A 13,447-nucleotide genomic window follows, 5' to 3' on the forward strand; every position below is an offset into this window, starting at 1 on the left:
CAAGCATGACTTGTCCCCATAGCTAAGCAAGGTGTGCCCTGGTTGCATATGAATGGGAGACTAGAAGTGTGAGCACTGCAAGATATTCCCCTCAGGGGATGGAGCCACTCTGGGAAGAGCAGAAGGTTCCAAGTTCCCCCCCTGGCTTCTCCAAGATAGGACTGAGAGAGATTCCTGCCTGCAACCTTGGAGAAGCCACTGCCAGTCTGTGAAGACAATACTGAGCTAGATCGACCAATGGTCTGACTCAGTTTATGGCAGTTTCCTATGTTTCCTAAGCTGACCTGGAGGCTTTTATAGATGTCACATGACCCTCTCTGGCCTACTGATAGAAGTTTCTTTTGCCAGCTTGGCTGGTCTCCCTGCTATTCCATCCTCTGGCCAGAGACGGGTGGTAGCAGACAGGCTGAATCCTTGCCTGTCATTCTCCGATTCCAGGATCTAGTGTGGGCTTAATTCTTGACAGACAGCAGGTTGCCCAAGGCCATCCAGTGAGCTTTGAGGATCTGAATCTAGGTTCAAGTCCAACATCCTGCTCATTATATCACTGGATTTCAGATGCTAAGCAATGCTGCAAGTCATTACCAGAAGTGTGATATGAAAGTAGGGAGATGCAAGGAGAATCGGAAATGTGTCAAGCCAACAAGGCAAATGTGTCAAGCAACAAACAATAGCTTTGCATTCTTCAGCATATGATCAAAGCTGAAGACAGAGAGGCTGCATTTCCAGAACTCTAATGACTCAGTCAGGGTTTCCTGATATCTTCTAGGAGGAATGGTCCACATGTATAATGATATTGAATGTCAATGCAGATGCAATACATTCCCTTTCGCAGAGGAAAAGGGAAGGTCCCTGTGCATATAGCCCTTTCAGCTACACTCTGAAATGTGAGGCAAGCATTCATATGAAACCTCATAGAGGAAGAGCCATGGTGGAGCAGGGGGGGATGGAGTGGTGGACAGGAAAAGAGTCATGCTCCCTCCCACCCCCATGTCTCTGCTCCCAACTGTGCCCTCCTGAATCAGCTTATCATTTAACAAGGGTAGTTGGTGGTCTACCTTTACAGACATTTAGCACTTAGCACTTACATTTATATACCGCTTTTATAGCCGGAGCTCTCTAAGCGGTTTACAATGATTTAGCATATTGCCCCCAACATTCTGGGTACTCATTTTACCGACCTCGGAAGGATGGAAGGCTGAGTCAACCTTGAGCCCCTGGTCAGGATCGAACTTGCAACCTTCTGGTTACAGGGCGGCAGTTTTACCACTGCGCCACCAGGGGCTCTTTGCCTGTAATGTGTAGGGCAGGAATGCTAGCTTGGGTTCATCCCATTGTGCATCTCAGAATACTTATCATTGACACACAGCATATTGGAATAGTTATCATTGGCTTACATGATGCACAGACCCCCCTTGATGATAGAAGGAGGGCTGCGGGTCCACAAGGAGCTTTCAGCATCCCTGGCACAACAGCCTGTTCAGTATGTATAAATCTGTACCTAAGGGTCTTGCAGCCCAACAAGAACATTTAGAGATGTAAGTTTTGGGCGGTATAAAAACATGTTAAATAAATAAATAAATAAATAAATAAAGACAAGCAGAAAGCGCTTTTGGAGGCAGGGGAGAGATGCACAAATGGCTCCCTCTCCCCTTCCGTGCCCAGTTCGTTGTGCATCATATAAGCCACGGAATCGAAACAGAAGTCAGATTCTGGACTATATTGAAATTATTATTTTAAGAGCATGAGAATATGATTTAAGCACAGATACTGTTGACATTTTCCTCCAGGCCAGACTTATGTTAACCATTACAGCTAAAGTTAAGTATTTCTAAGTTGTATTGATTTCTGTGGGAGCATTAAGCACATACTTAAATCTCTACCACTGAAATCAGTGGGAGAAGAGGTGCTTAACGCTGGTGAGATTGTGCCCTACATTTTCTATATATTATTGCAGGGCCGCCTCAGGTTTCAGGGGGCCCTCGGCAAACTGACCTCCATGCACCTATCTGCCCCCCCACCCAATTAATGGTGGGGCATAGCTTGGTGAATGGGATGGGAGGGAGGAGGCAATATCAGAACAGCCTTCTTGACTAAGAAAGCACACCCACACACCATTACTGCACAAAAGCTTTGATCACAGAGGTCATCCCAGGAGATTGGCAAGGGGCCTTTCTGAGGGCCTTGGACCCTCGGCAGTTGCCCAACTAGGCCGCCCCCTTACGCGGGTCCTGTTATTGCAAATATTTATCCTTTCAGAAGAAGACCAAATTATGGAGAACTTCATGACTGAATTGTTCAGGTCCAAAGTAAACTGAAACTTAGTAAACCCACAGTTCTCATCAAACATTTACTTCCCTTCAAGAACAGTGATAACAAGCTAATTGTAACGGCATGGTAGTGCTCTTCTGCAGCTAGCATGCATTTCAGCAGGGCTTGTGCAGGAGAACTTCCCCCCAAACTCTGCACAAGTGCAGAACCCGTGTGGTAACTTTTTAAAAATTGCCTGTTTTTGAAGTCCAGGGGTAGGGAAGACATATGTATACATATTCACAACACAGTTCTTCCAAGATCCCTTTGACCCAATTTTGACATTATTGGGCATACCACCTGAATAGAGAAGGAATAACCCCTGATCAGTGGAACTAGCTAATGAGAGCCCTTCTTGCAGCTAAGCATATAGTTCTACAAAATTGGAAATTTAGACACTCTGCAGATATGGAAAATTGGGTCTCTGACTTGATCACTCTTGCAGCGCATGAATGTCCCCCTTTTTTGTAAAAGAATGTGTTTTTCTAAGTACAAGAAAATCCAATCTGAGTTTCTGGAACTATTTTCAGTGTAGGAGCAGAATAATCACCCCCCTTTCCTTCTCCCCCCCCCCGCCTGATTCCCTTTTCTTCCTTTATTTCATCTATCTATCTATCTATCTATCTATCTATCTATCTATCTATCTATCTATCAAATTTATACACCGCCAAAAATCTTGTCTCTGGGCGGCAAACAAATGTTGAGTGACAGTATTTGAAATCTGGGATTCTGCAAGGAATCTGTTCTTCTGCTTAATCTAGTTTATAGTGGAGCAATATTCTACCAAATGACAAGGAAAAAAACAACCCTCTGACCTGCTCACGTGCATTTCACAGCACCTTGATCCACAGAAATGAGCAGGTGACTTTTTCAGAATATAGAGATGAGCACATCACCTGTTAATGTCTACAGATCAAGCTGCCATGAAAGGCACAGAAGCCGAGGCAAGTGGAAAAAAGCTGGCAACCCTAACTTAACCTAGTTACTAGAAGTGCTATTTCATATTTCAGTAGAGGGAGAAGGGGACAAAGTCAAGGGAGAACAAGATTCACAGCAAGGCTCAAGGTTTTTGGATATATTCAAGATTAAATTGCCACCCCACCCACAAAAGTGCACTTTAAGAGTATTTATTATGGTTATTTTCTTTTAAATAGCTAATAATAGCTATCGCAATATTATCAGCACAGTTCAGACTCACTTTTTCTGATGCAAAGAAATGTGTGCCTTTTGCATGCCTACCTAGTACATAGGGCCATTTGTTGATAAGAATAGTTGCTCATTATGTTGACAGAACAAGTGATCTCTGACAAGGGGCCAGAAATAAAGGTACTTCTGAAAAATAATTGCACATGGTCTGAAATGCATGAATGGGTTGCAGTGTCCCCTCTCCCTAAATGGTGCCCCTGATAATCTTACTCAGATTAGTTGGAAGTTCAATGGAATTTGCTTGCAAGGAACTGTTCTTAGAAATCCTAAAAAATAAAGTTATAACAAAAAAACCACTGGGGGACCCTACATCATAATGGCATCATTATCTTCTCCCTTGCCTGCAAGACACTTCATTCGATTCTTTTAGTCCTCCAAGGGAAGCAACCAATTCTGCCTCCTGTGGCGTTAAATGGATGGTGACTGGAGCCTGAATTTGATTATAACGAAGAGCCAAATTGCACCCCAGAGAGCCATACTTGGAGAGGAGGAGGCAACCCACACAAGCACATGCTAAAAACGGCTGGTGTGTGTGGGAGTCTTGGAAAAGAGATGGAAACAGCATTGGCAGGCATCCACCTCCTGCACAATGCATGCCCCCCCCCCCCGCCCATAGGTTTGTAGTTTCAAAGTTTAGAGGTGGCCAGGGTAATTGCACCAGCAACCTATCATTGTCTAGAAGAAAAAAGAAGAAGAAAGCAACAGTCTTTGCAACAGTACCTTCCAGAGAAGAGGTAAAAAAATAAAAATAAATTAAAAAACAATTATTAACAAATATTTTTGAAATGTGAAAACATGGTTTTCATGATGTCCAAAGATCTGCCTTTCTCTCTACCAAACCTCATTATGTTTACATATCATACACAATTTCAGTCCATTGGGACACTCAAGGATGTTGCTGAACTTTAATGAAGCATGACTTAAAAAGTGAATCAGGATCAGCAAGCCCCACAGAGCTGATCATGAGAATAAGGGCATGATTCCCTTATAATACCCTTAAAAGGGCAGCCCAGCCTGGGTTAGGCTGTGTGTGTGAAGTGCCAGGAGCGAGGTTGCTCTCTGCCAAGCCCCACTTTCAAACCCGGCATTTAGCTGAGGTTAAGCAACCCCTGCGGTTCACGTAACCTCAGCCGGTAATCATCTGGGTGATCGTAATCATCTGGGTGATCGTTGCTGGGTTAAACAGCATCCCACTGCCATTTCTGCTAACATTTCTGCTAACTAACCCCTGCTAACTGGGCAAAGAGGCACCTTTTTAATGTGGTGATTCTCTTTATTTAGCAGGGGGAGAGTAACTGGCCCTATCCATCCCTAGCACACTACTTCCAGTGACTGTTGCTGGTGCCTATCTTATGTTTCTTTTTAGATTGTGAGCCCTTCAGGGACAGGGAACCATTTCATTTATGTATTTATTGTTTCTCTATGTAAACCGCCCTGAGCCATTTTTGGAAGGGCAGTATAGAAATTGAATTAATAATAATAATAATAATAATAATAATAATTATTATTATTATTATTATTATTATTATTATTTTATTATTTCTGGCAGCAAGCCAGGGGTGGGGGGGGGAGGAGTGGCTGTGCCAAGTGTGGTGGCTGCTCCAATGAGAGCTGCCGCCACTCTCGTGCCCCGGGGCACCCTGGGAAGTGGGAGAGGGAAGTCCTTCTAGGGTCTCCCTTTGCTGCGCCGCTGCTCATGTGAGTGCGGGGCATGGTGGAGGGGAGGATAGCAGCTGCTCGTCTGCCAGGGAAGGCAGGCCAGCTCCTGCCTTCCCCGCAGTCCGCCCACCGTATGCATGACCTCACTGTCGTATGCATGACCTCATTGGTCGTATGCATGACCTCACTGTCAGAATTTCAGGGCAATCCTAGTCAAACAGCTTCAATTAACCAGCATGTAAACAGGATCGATAACAAGGATCCTGGTTAAATGTTCGTCAGTCAGATCGGTTTGACCAGAATTGCCCTGAAATTCTCACAAGCAGCTCCATGGGGCTCGCTGATCCTGATTAATGTTTTGGCCAAGATCCTTGTGAGTTTGAGAACGCAGCCTTTTAGTTCAAAATTTCAAAACAGCCTTTCTAGGAGATGCTCAAGATGACTTAAAATAGATGAAAATAAAACAATACACGATAATAAATAACTATTAACAGAAACAATAGCTGAAAACAAACTCAGATTATATAAAATAAACTTTTTGAAAAGGCTTTAAATATAAAAAAGAGCAGCAGCACAAATTCATAACTCTGGGCAGGTTTGTTAGTGGGGTTTTTTTAGGAAAGTCTCCTGAAACAGCAGTCTTCTAAAAAGCAGGCGGTGAGAAGGCCAGGCAGGACGCTCCTGGAAGACAGTTCCAGAATCCAGATTCTGAATGCCACAACTGAATAGGTTCTGTCTCTGGTATCCATCCCCTGAATGCCCAATGAAGTGGAGTGGAGTTCTCTGGGCAGGCTTGTATTGGGGGAGGTGATTCTTGAAATTTTATTTATTTAATTTATTTTTACCTTTATATCCTGCTCTTCCTCCAAGGAGCCCAGAGCAGTGGTCCCATGTGGTCCCAAATATTCTGGTCCCAGGTGGTTAGGGCTTTAAAAGTGAAAACCAGCACCTGGGATTCAGCCCAGAAGCAAATTTATAACCAGTGAAAGCGGTTCATTTGTATAGTGTCTTATTTTTGGGTGCTTAGGCAATAATAGATCATCAGTCAATCATCATCATATTGCAGGATCAGTGTAATCTTAGGGGAGATGAGTTAGTCTTGCAGCAGTGAGCATAAATTGTCCCTTTGCTAAGCAGGATCCACCCTGGTTTGCATTTGAATGGATGACTGCATGTGAACACTCAGTGGTAGAGCATCTGCTTTGCTCTACCACTGAGGTCCCAGATTCAATCCCTAGTACCCCCAGGTAGGGCTGGGAGAGACTCCTGCCTGAAACTTTGGAGATCCACTGTCAATCATTGCCAATCAGTACTGAACTGGGTGGTCTGACTTGGTATAAGGCAGTTTCCAATGTAATGTAATGTAATGTGATCTGATCTACCAGCTTCAGTCAAAACTCTGGCAGTCACATTTTGAACCAATTGAAGCTTCCCAGCTGTCTTCAAGGGCAGTTCCACAAAGAGCTCATCACAGCAGTCTAACTTGGACATGACGAGAGCATGAATGATTAAGGTCAGGTCTGCTTTCTCCAAGAAACAGTGCAGTTGGTATATAAGGCAAAGCTCATAATAAGCACTCCTGGCCACCACTGTCACCTGAACATCCAGGAAAATGGCTGGATCTAGGAGTACTCCCAAATTGTGCTTTGGGGGAGTGCAAAACATGCTGTCCAATACAGGCTGAACACGAGGTTCTAGCTCACCACAATCCCATCCCAACCTCTGTTTTGCATGGATGGTGCTTCTGTTTGTCCATTCTCATCCAGTCTATAAGAACATAAGAACAGCCCTGCTGGATCAGGCCCAAACCCTATATACTCCAGCATTCTGTTTCACACAGTAGCCCACCAGATATCTATGAGAAGCCCACAGGCAAGAGCTGAAGGCATGTCCCCTCTCCTTGCAGCTGGTATTTAGAGGCATCTTGCCTCTGAGGCTGGAGGTGGCCTATAGCCACCAGACTAGAAGCCATTGATAGACCTGTCCTCCATGAATGTGAGCAAATGCTGGTTCTCTTATACTTAGCAGGGGGAGAAAAGCAGACCCTATTCAACCCACCATAGACTCTCTTTCAGTAGTGGTTGCTTGTATCTTGTGTCTATGTGTGTATGTTTAAAAAATTCTGAGCCTTTTTGGGACAGGACCCCCCCCCCCGATTTCTCTGTTATGTAAACAGGTTTGTGAACTTTTTATTGATAAGTGGTATATACATAATTCTAAATACTAACTAATAAAAATAACAGGGTTGCACTCCTTCACCTATCTCGCAATGTGGGTCACTCACAAGGGTGACCAAGGCAAATTCGGTTCCAAACCAGGCATAAAACCAGATTTCAAAGGATCTAAACAATCTGATATAGCCAAGAAAATCTGAACTGGTTTACCACCATGTGCTCAGGTATCTTTCCCAAATATGGTGGATTGGAGAGGAGTTGAAACTCAATGGTAGGGGACATGCTCTATATGCAGAAGGTCCCAGACTCCATCCCAGTATCTCTATGTAGGGTAGGGAATGCCCCTGTCTGAAACGTTGGATAGCTGCTGCCATTCACTGTTGGCAATGCCGAACGACCTGGACCAATGTCTCAGTATATGGCAGCTTCCAACATCTCTATTATTTGAAATGGGGAGAAAGTTGCTACAATTGACAGGTTCAAGGGATTCCCCCCTCCCCAGAAGATATTTCACCATAGCCTCTTTCAGAGATTTCTGGAGGGGCTTTAGAACCTTCCCTTCCCTCAAGGAAACATTTACCTCTGCAAACCACTTGACTTAATAAGTCAGTGTTGTATTCTGTCCAGTAATCTTTTGTATTTCGTTGTTTGGACATTTGCCCCAGTGCAGTTCCTATAGAGAGTGTGGGGGAGGGGTGAGAAACGAAAGAGGAGGGAAAGGATAAGGAGAAAATGGAGTTGTTGTGGAATAAACCTTTAGTTAAATCTACATAAGATCATGTCTTTGGATGTATGAGGGAAGCAGCTATAAAACAGTTGGTATGGACAAGAATCAAGAGGACATGCAGTGAGTCTCACCTCTCCAAGGATTTTGTCCTCATAATTCCCTAGTGGAGAGAGATTTCTAGGCAAATATCAAAATGAATGGGACTTCTTGGACATGCAAGAGATCTATGTTATGATATGAATGATTGCACATAGATCTAGAGATCTAGGTTAGTGGGTCTGTTTTTCTGTCTTATAGCTACCATTTTGAAGCCATCACAATATCTTGCAGTGGAGGATCATAAAACATTTTTAAAAATTTAATGGGGGGGGGAATGATCACAAAAACTAGGAAAAAATCAACAAAGTCAATGAGATAGAATAATGAATGAATAATAGCCACCATTATATTTAAACAATTAAGCAAAAATTACCAGTATATTGAAATGGAAGCACAGCTCATTCCTGCATCAAGTGATGCTTACAAGGGGAAGAACTAATTGTCTGTGAGACATCCAGATTAACTTCACCAAAGGCAAATGAGGTTAGGCTCCCATACTTTTAATTGTTATGCAGGAGATGGAATTTCAGCTGGTGCATTTCCCCACACACATGCCACATCCCCTCTTCTACACAATTGTTAAAGGTTAGCAAAATGTATACTGTATTGCAAAGACCTCTGGACCAGAATTGCCTCTCATCTCCTCTGCACACACAGACACATTTCATCTTCCTGTGGGATGCTTGCCAAGAAGACCAGGCCACTCACCATGACAGTGCCCTCAAGTGCAGTGTTTTACTTATTCCTGTAAGAGTGAATACCAACCATTTGTTTACATGGGAGCAGGGCTCAGTCAAGGATGCCATTATGATGAATATTATGATGAATATTTATATACTGCTTTTCAACAAAAGTTCCCAAAGCAGTTTACATAGATACAAATAAATAAATTAAATTAAATGGTTCCCTGTCCCCAAAGGGCTCACAATCTAAAAAAGAAACATAAGATAGACAGCAACAGCCACTGGAGAGATGGTGCGCTGGGGATGGATAGGGCCTGTTGCTTCCCCCCTGCTAAATAAAGAGAATCACCACCTTAAAAAGATGCCTCTTTGCTCAGTTAGCAGGGGAAGTGCTAACCATTAGAGTGAACCTTAGCCCTGGCTTGGCCATCCATTAAGAACCAAGCTTGCTCCTACCTGCATGTGCTATCTCTTGGTTATGCTAAGCAGGCCTGCTCAACGTAGGCCCCTCCAGCTGTTTGGGGACTACAACTCCTATAATCACCAGCCACAGTGGCCAATAGCCAGGGATGATGGGGATTGTAGGCCAACTTCTGGAGGAGGGGTGAAGTTGAGCAGCCCTGTGTTAGAGTGTGATGGTGGAATGTTGGGACCTAACTTGTATATACATGTATTATATACAGAAGTCTTGTTTGCCTTTGCATCTGGTCACCCTCATCCAGATACTTGGCCTAAAATCTTAATGCAAACTGGGAGAAGTCAAATTCTCCCAAGATACTTTTGCTCTGCTTTCTTAAATCTCCAACACCCACCCCTTATCTTTTGCAATAGCCCTCTCTGTCTGTCTGCTAAGCACTCCCTGTCACGCCATCAGATCCCAGACACTCTCCTTTCTCAGGGGGATTGTGTCAGAGAGACAAAGCTCAGAGCTGTGGAATTTAAGTACAGCAACAATCCACTCCCTCTAGGCCTAGCACTGTAGACCTTGGTTTCATCATTTGTGAAATAAATAGTCCCTCTTAAAGATCTGGGACAAAGATTCTGCAGGAGAAAAAAGCTACAGATTTTGAGAGAGTGAGTGAGAGAGAATGGTACTAGGCTGTAGACAGACAATCCTTCTGATTAACATTGAAGGTAATAGGATACATCACTTCCCAAGGACTTCAAACATATTGTAAGGCCCTGAATACCAGGGCATCAAACATAGAGACCTGGAGCCTTATCAGGCCCATATGGATCCCCAATATGGCCCCTGCTGTTGAATGATTGATTGATTAAGTGCTGTCAAGTCAGTGTTGACTCTTAGTGACCACATAGATAGATTCTCTCCAGGATGATCTGTTTTCAACTTGGCCTTTAACGTCTCTCAGTGGTGCATTCATTGCTGTCGTAATCAAGTCCATCCACTTTGATGCTGGTCGCTCTCTTCTTCTCTTTCCTTCAACTTTCCCCAGCATTATGGACTTCTCAAGGGAGCTGGGTCTTTGCATAATGTGTCCAAAGTATGATAGATTGAGCCTGGTCATTTGTACCTCAAGTGAAAATTCTGGATTGATTTGTTCTATGATCCATTTATTTGTTTTCCTGGCTGTCCATGGTCTTCTCAAGTCTTCTCCAGCACCAAAGTTCAAAAGCATCAATAGTTTTTCTGTCTTGCTTCTTCAAAGTCCAGCTTTCACATCCATAGAGTGTCATGGGTAAAACCATTGTCTGAATGATTCTGATCTTTGTAGGTATAGACACGTCACAGCATCTAAATATCCTTTCCAAGGCCTTCATTGCAACCCTACCAACTGCTAGTCTGCGGTGTATTTCTTGACTGCTGGATCCTTTACTGTTGATGGTCGATCCTAAAAGGCAGAAGCTCTCCACCACTTCAGTGTCTTCATTGCCAATTCTGAGGCTGGTTGCTGAACCTGTTGTCATTAGTTTAGTCTTCTTTACATTTAGTTGTAGTCCCATTTTTCCACTGTGCTTCTTGACTGTCATTACTAAAGCTTGCAGATCATCTGCATTCTCCGCTATCAGAGTGGTGTCATCAGTGTAGCGCAAGTACCCCTGCTGTACTCCACAATAAATCAAATAGATATTCTGTTATGGAGGTGCTCCAGACTGCAGTTCTTAGTGGAGCAGCTGTCATATCGAGTGAAAAGCTTGCAGCAGGTCAATGTTTCTCACACTGAAGGGCGGGGGTGGGTGGGAGGCAGGCTGGCAGGCAGCAAGGTAGGGCCTTTAATAGCAGCAGATCCTCTGTTTTGCCCCACCCTTATTGAAGATACTCTAGGCCAGGGGTTCCTAATCATCCCCAGCCACAATGGCCTTTGGCCTATGCAATGAAAGGCTTGCAGAGGTCTTTGGAAACTGATGCACAGAACTGTAAAACTGAGACAGAATATGTCTTTTTGGTGGTTGGGGGTGGGAAACCAAAAGTGTGCCCTCAGGTGTTTGATACCAGGTGGGACATTTGGCCCTGCAGCTTATTTGAATGTGATCTTCTTGATGTACACACACATACTTTTTTCTTCTTCATCCCACCGTCCTCTCTAGTCAAGCCTGTTTTCCAGGTTTTTTAATTGCTTCCTCTGAAAACCTGGGCAGAGAGATGATGATAGTGGGATAACTGTGCAAAGCATGGACAGCAGTGGCTCCATCATACCACCTTCAGGTCTCTGAAAAAGCTATCATGTGCCTTTTGCCAAAAAGAGACTGTTTCTGCAACCATTAAAAGCAAGTTGGATTTCCAGGAATGTTCTCGTTGATTGACAAGAAATCACTCAATTGATCCTGCAAGAAATCATGCATGTGTACAGAGATGAGACTGGAGTGCCATACATACCATCCAAAGCGCGATAGTGAAAAACAGGCACCCCTTTAAAAAGAAATGGACACCGTCCTCCATGAAGTTCTCTTGTGCAAGCCCCACTGAAATGCATGGGAGTTCTGCAAGGCCACACATGTGCTCTTTTTCAGTTCCCAGCCATTCCAATGCCATTGTGCAGGAGAACTTTATGGAGGACTGAGCACAGTGAATGCATAAGGGGTTCATGGTAAAATAGCAGCTCAAGGAGTCAACTGCTCTTATGTGGACAGGTGGCAAGAGATCCACACTGTGGCATAAAACAGGATCTTCAAAGCGAGGCATTTCCCAATAGCCCGCAAAAGCACATTTCACATGTAGATGATGCAAGTTTTCCTATTTTTGTTTCCCCACACACCTCTCACTCCAAAAACACCAAGATATTCAGAAACTGAAAATTCAGTAACATGTGCTGTTTTGGTTCTAATTGAGGTCTGGAGGTTGCGGGATTACATATTATGTATATGGAAATACATTATAGCTTTGGAGGAAAAACAAGAATGTATATTTCAAATTATAACGAAGTGTTCTGTTGTTTTGATCCACCCTGGATAAGTTAAAAAAGTAAATACCTTAACCTTTTTTCACCCAAGCCTGCAAAATCAAGCATTTCATTGAATAATAGTATCATGCTCCGACATTTCTAAGTAGTAAAGTAGCTACTCCCCACCCCACACAATTCATTTCAACTGCAGAACCTTCTCCATAACATTTAAGTGTTACATACTTTTGATCTGCCTACTAAGGGTGTTTTTCTTCTTCTTATTGCAGGAGTTCTCCACTTTGGGTTCCCATATGATTTTGGACCACAACTCACATCATCCCCAGCCACAATGGGCTTCGAATCCAAGGTTGAGAAATGTTTCCCAAGGTTTCCCTTTTCACAGGGAAAGTCTGGTGCAAAACTACGGATATTTTCTGTTCAGCAACAGGCTTAACAAGGTTCAGCAGTGTAATCCTGATGTGGTTTCAGCAGGGGCCTTTTTGAATGCTGATGAGCAGTGGGGAAGAGCAAGATGCAATTGGCCTAATCTCTTCATATCTAATAAAGAGTAACTGATAAGGAGTAACTTTAAAAAAACCCCAACCCAGTTACATTCGAACACAAAAGTACATGGGTTACACATACACATACATGGGATACACATGAGAGTTTTCTGGCCCCTGGCAGTTGATGATGCTATCTAGGTCCTGGGCTCTTGCTTGCAGAGAGATGAGGCCAGAAGGCGCTGCAGGTAGATTCAGGTGCTGGCTGGTGATGGTAACACTGTGACAGTCCACAAAAGCAGCCCTTCTACTAATCTGTGTTATGGAAGGACAAGTCCCCTTGGTATTATGGGTACCAGTTCCCACCATCACCATCACTTTTATCATTGTCATCAATGGAAGAGTAAGCTCACTACAGCAGCTATGATGCTATACACACCCTTGCTGCCACCAGCAGAATCGATACCAACTCCAAATTTACTACCAGGACCTCTTCCCTTCATATAGCCAAATATACTACACTCAGGTCTCTGAGGTGTGCATAACCAGTAATATCTGTTGTTTTCTGTAAAACATTTTCCCAAAACACAGTTATCAGTGGACACCTCCATATCATATGATATGTCAGCTCGTAATTGTTTTACGCATCTGGAAACTTGACTGAAAAGCCAGATAAAAACATACTTTTATACAATTTTTAAGTTTTTATAATATTAGATTATTAATAAAAGCAACCACATATATA

General features: G+C 43.4%; 1 long non-coding RNA gene across 1 annotated transcript in view; it reads left to right on the top strand.

Annotated features, from left to right (window-relative positions):
- The window catches only part of LOC128345040 (uncharacterized), an 88,788-nt gene extending 75,341 nt beyond the window's left edge, over positions 1-13,447 (top strand). The window contains exon 3 of the long non-coding RNA XR_008316226.1: positions 12,487-13,447. This is a non-coding gene — a long non-coding RNA (uncharacterized LOC128345040). The remainder of the gene's footprint in view (positions 1-12,486) is intronic.

This window comes from Hemicordylus capensis, chromosome 2 (genome assembly GCF_027244095.1).
Source record: "Hemicordylus capensis ecotype Gifberg chromosome 2, rHemCap1.1.pri, whole genome shotgun sequence".
Lineage (NCBI taxonomy): Eukaryota > Metazoa > Chordata > Lepidosauria > Squamata > Cordylidae > Hemicordylus > Hemicordylus capensis.